The sequence below is a fragment of the Galeopterus variegatus genome, unplaced genomic scaffold (assembly GCF_000696425.1).
Source record: "Galeopterus variegatus unplaced genomic scaffold, G_variegatus-3.0.2 Scaffold2904, whole genome shotgun sequence".
NCBI lineage: Eukaryota > Metazoa > Chordata > Mammalia > Dermoptera > Cynocephalidae > Galeopterus > Galeopterus variegatus.
Genome location: NW_007729015.1, coordinates 215,445 through 220,503, shown reverse-complemented (window position 1 = coordinate 220,503; position 5,059 = coordinate 215,445). Strand labels below are relative to the sequence as shown.

At 38.9% G+C, this 5,059-nt stretch overlaps 1 protein-coding gene across 2 annotated transcripts in view; it reads right to left on the bottom strand.

Moving 5' to 3' along the window:
• Nucleotides 1-2,620, bottom strand: part of ZSCAN26 (zinc finger and SCAN domain containing 26) — a 13,457-nt gene extending 10,837 nt beyond the window's left edge. For both annotated transcript variants that reach the window (XM_008583418.1, XM_008583417.1), the window contains exon 1: nucleotides 2,537-2,620. The gene's annotated coding sequence lies outside the window, so the exon portion shown is untranslated. The remainder of the gene's footprint in view (nucleotides 1-2,536) is intronic.
• Nucleotides 2,621-5,059: the final 2,439 nt, after the last annotated feature.

Genomic DNA, 5,059 nt, shown 5'->3' with positions numbered 1-5,059 from the left:
AATGATAAATATTTTTTCATTGTAAAAAATGGACTTAAGGGGCTGGCCCGTGGCTCACTTGAGAGAGTGTGGTGCTGATAACACCAAGGCCATGGGTTCAGATCCCTATATAGGGATGGCCAGTTAGCTCACTTGGGAGAGTGTGGTGCTGACAACACCAAGTCAAGGGTTAAGATCCCCTTACCAGTCATCTTTTAAAAAAAAAAAGGACTTAAAATTTTAAAAGACAAATCCTAGTATTCTTAATGGAAGTGAAAAAGTCCGAAAAAGTGAGAATTATTAGTCAGAAAACAAAAGTTTGGTTTGTGATGGTAATTTTTGTGTCATCTGGGCCATGGGGTGCCTAGACATTTGGTCAAACATTATTCTTGATCCTTCTGTGAGGGTGTTTTCAAATGAAATTAACATTTAAATGGGTTGACTATAGACTGAGTAAAGCAGATTGCCCTCCATAATGTGCGTGGACCTCATATAATCAGTTGCAGTTCTGGCTAGAACAAAAAGGCTGACCCTGCCCCAAGTAAGAGAATTTCTCCTAATGGCCTTTAAAGAGAAACATCAGCTTTTTTCCTGCCTTTGGACATGAACTGAAACACGGGCTCTTCCTGGGTTTGAATCTGTTGGCCTTCAAAGTGGAACTACACCAGCAGCACTCCTGGTTCTCAGGTCTTCACACTTGGAGTAGAACTAAATTATTCTCTTTCCCACGTCTCCAGCTTGCTGACTTACCCTGAAGATCTTGGGACTTGCCAGCCTCCATAAATATGTGAGCCAATCCTTATAATAAATCTCTATCTATAGCTACAGATATTCTACTTGTTCTATTTCTCTAGAGAACCCTAACTAGCACAGATAAATAGTGTACAATACTGAATTAGTGGTGGCTCATTTCTATGATGTGATTAAATATGTCAAACACAATATATAATAAGTAATTAGATAACCTGTTTTGCGGGGGAACTATATCTACCCAGCTATTTGGTCCAGAAAACTGACAATTCCCTACTCTTTTCATATCTCATGAACATGATCAATTAAGTTCTATTGGTTCTATTACTTAAATGTTTCTCAAACCGATCCACTTGTCCTCATTCCCTTTGCTACCATCTTCTCCTACCCAGACTACTGCAACTGGTCTTTCTGACACACCAATCTATTTTCCACTGTTTGCAACAGTGATCTTTCAGAAAGAAATAAAATATTATGTCTCTGCTGTGCCTGGTACATACAATGGCTTGTCATTATACTTAGGATCAAGTTCAAAACACTTAATGTGGCTTAAAATTTTCTTAGGATCTAATGAACTACTTTCAGTTCTTCAAAGTTACAATACTCTTTTGTGCTCGTGGGTCCTCCCACATCTTAATACTTCTGCCTGGAACATGCTTTAACCCTCCAATTTTCTTTAATGCTCACTCACACTTCACATCTTAACATAATAAACAATAAACCAGCCAACTGTGCAATGTGCTTTACATGTATTAATTCATTTAATTCTCAAACAACTCTATACTATTACTAACCTCATTGTACAGAGAAAGAAACTGAGACATGGAGAATTTTAGAACTTACACAAGGTCCCAAAGCTGAACCTCAGATCCATCCTCCAATATCTCTTACATCCACAGGCCCCAAACCTTGGATTTTTATCTTTGCTTTCTCTCTTACTTTTACACCCTACATCTGATCCACTAGCAAATACTGTTCGTCTACTTTCAAAGCAGATTAATAATATGACCACACTGAACCACTTCTATCACAATACTGGCCCCAAATATCCTCATCTCCCACCCGAATTCCTTGTAACATTTCGAATTACTTCTAACTTTTAAGTTTTCCTGAATTCTACTTGTGCCCTCTACAATCTATTCTCATAATGAGTTCTCAGCTAGAGATGCTTTAAAACATGTCAGATCGTTTTCTCCTCTGCTCAAAACCCTCCAAAATCTCACACCAAGACCAAATTCCTTACACAATAAAATCCCCACTTGTTCTACACACCTCCTCCCTCACCCCAGTCTCTCAGACATAATCCCCTGCAAACTTCACCCTTGTTCACTGCGCTTCAACCACTCCCTGTTATTCCTCAAATATGCCAAACAAGCTCCCGCTTTAGAGCCTTTACACTTGCTGTTCCTTCTAGAAGCTAGAAAGCTCGTGCCCCCAAAAGTCACGTAGGTCTTTTCACTTCACTGCGCTTCAACCACTCCCTGTTATTCCTCAAATATGCCAAACAAGCTCCCGCTTTAGGGCCTTTACACTTGCTGTTCCTTCTAGAAGCTAGAAAGCTCGTGCCCCCAAAAGTCACGTAGGTCTTTTCAGTTTTCCAGATTTCTGCTCAAATATTATATTCTCAACGAGGCCTACCATTAATACCTATTTTTAATTGCGCTCAATGGGTGAAAAATATGCAGCAGCAGGTTGTGCCCTTTAACTAGACCCACAGCTTCATGCCTCTCATAGGCCCCAGGGCTGACACCTGCCGCCACGGACCCCGCCCCCAGAACGCACAGCCCCGCGGTCGGGGAAAGTTTACCTGCACCCGCCAGGAACCAGCTGCTCCCCAGTCCTCTAGGCCGCAGTCCTGCCCCAGCTCGGAGCCCAGTCAAAACTCACCCGATCTAGGGCCCGCAGAAGAAGCCAAACGCTCTCAAGCACCGTCCTAGCTTCTCTCTGAGCGTCAGCTCTCGCTGTCCAGCGCATTTTTGTCTCCGCTCTAGGAGTGCTGGAGGACCGTAGCTCGATGGTGTCCTGCTTCTGACTCGCTGTAGAGGCTACGGCGGGCCCGCCCGCGGAGGTCCAGTGGCTGGGAGGAGCGTGCCGGTGTGAGCTTAGGTTTGTTGTTGCTCTTCATTTTAAAGAACAGACCAGCTCAGTTGTGTGTTATCACAAACAGCTGCTGTTTCCGCTTTGCTCATCCAGGTTAATAAAACAGACACGCACATTACCATTTCTTTCCGATTTAAAAAATCATCACACATAATGGCGAAAATGAGTGTCAAAGTATTTTGAAAATTAAATTGAACAATGGACATATATTTGGATTGAAAGGTTTAATGTAAAATTTTAAAAAGTCTGTTATTGTGGAACAGAATAACCAACAAAGCTTTGCAAAGAGTGTGGGTTTCAGGCGGGAGAAATCACGAGATACCACATTACCAAAATAAATTCTACAGCGGAGAACAGAAATAGTCCCTCTCTAGTCCACCTTATCACTAACCGTGTTTTTATAGTCTTTTAATATAATAAGCTGCTTTAAAAATCTGAACAAACTTTCTGTTTAATTGATCAGTTGATAGAAGTTTTGAAACATAAATATTATAAGAACCATTGTACTATGAAATACTAATATAATTCTTTGTTTCAGGCACAGGATTATAACAGAAAAGGCAAAAACCAAAAAAACAAAAAACCAAAAACAGCTTCATTATCACAGGAGAGTTATCTCCTCCTTGTGCTATGGTTTGCATGTCCCCTCCAAAACTCATGTTGAAACTTAATCCCCATTGTAACAGTATTAAGAGGGTGGGATATCCAACTATGGTATTTAGAAGGAAAGGTGGGACCCTTAAGAGGTGATTGGATTATGAGAGCTATGCCCTCATAAATATATTAATCCATTCATGCATTAATGGGTTGTCTGAGAGTAAACTGGTGGGCTTTATAAGGAGAGGGAGAGAACACATTAGCATGCTCTTGTCCTCTGGCCATGTGATATCCTGTGCTGCCTCATGCCTCTGCAGAGAGTCCCTACCAAGTGCAAGGCACTCACCAGATATACTCTTGACCTTGGGCTTCCCAGCCTGCAAAGCTGTAAGAAATAAATTCTGTTTCTTTATAAATTACCCAGTTTCAGGTATTCTAAGTGATGGAAAACTGACAGACATCTTGGGTGTCAAAAGCTTGAGTATCTTTTAAAAGTAAAATTTAAATATATTTACTTTAAAACTTTTCATTAGGCTAAGAAATCCAGTCAATATAAATGTTTTACTAATTGGAAGTTAATATTCTTTCTTTAAGGAAAAATTCATATATCTGATTTTATTTATCTCTAAAGAAGGGCTTTTCCCCCTCAAATTATATAAGGGATAAACATAAAGAAAATTTTAAAAGGAAGCAAATATATCTTAATTCATTTATTCCCTCTCTCAAATTCCCTACCATGACTAGCTTTTTAAATCTGTCACTCCTATCATCAAGGCTGAGATTATTGGCATTGCACTGGATATCCCATTAAAATCAAAACCCTTAATGTAGCTAAGCAGTTTTTAAAAAAAATTCAAGGTGACATTTTTAGTTTAAGTAGTTTCTATCTTTTGGTAGAGGTATTCAGTCTTTGGCATAGTGGTAAATAGGTGAGAATAAATCAAAATGCCATTTTTACCAGGACAGACTACACATTGATAATACAAATCAATTTTCAAATTTGAGATTTTCATTTTCCAGGATTAACTTCATTTTTGTAAACTACAGTGACGTTTATCTTTCCATCAGGTTCATTCGTAGGATATTCAAAATAAGAACCTTCTCCTCTATATCATCAGTAGAGGCACTATTGCATTGCAAGTCATGCCATCATCTTTTTGTAGCCATGCTTTCTGTTCTCTTCTCCACTTCTACCCATGGAGCAAAATCTCATTTACTACTCTGAATTTTGAAATAGAAAACTATGTGGCCAGTTAGCTCAGTTAGTTCCAGTGCAGTGTTATACCAGCAAGGTCAAGGGTTCAGATCCCCGCACTGGCCAGCTGCCAAAAAAAAAAAAAAAAAAAAGAAAAGAAAACTATGTGGCCAGTGATTGTTCTAAACAATTGAAAACATAGAAATAAATCGAATAAACAACCCATAGTTTAATATTAGGACATCTATAACTTTAAGTCATCCTATTAATAGGCTAAAAAAGAAAGATTATATGATCTCCACAAATGCTGAAACGTCGTTAAATGAAAGTCAGCATTGCTGATTAAAAGGGGAAACATAATAAAATAGAAATAGATGAATACTTCTTTTATAAGGCAAAAATAAATACATCACAAACCAAAAGCCTCCTTTATGTTCA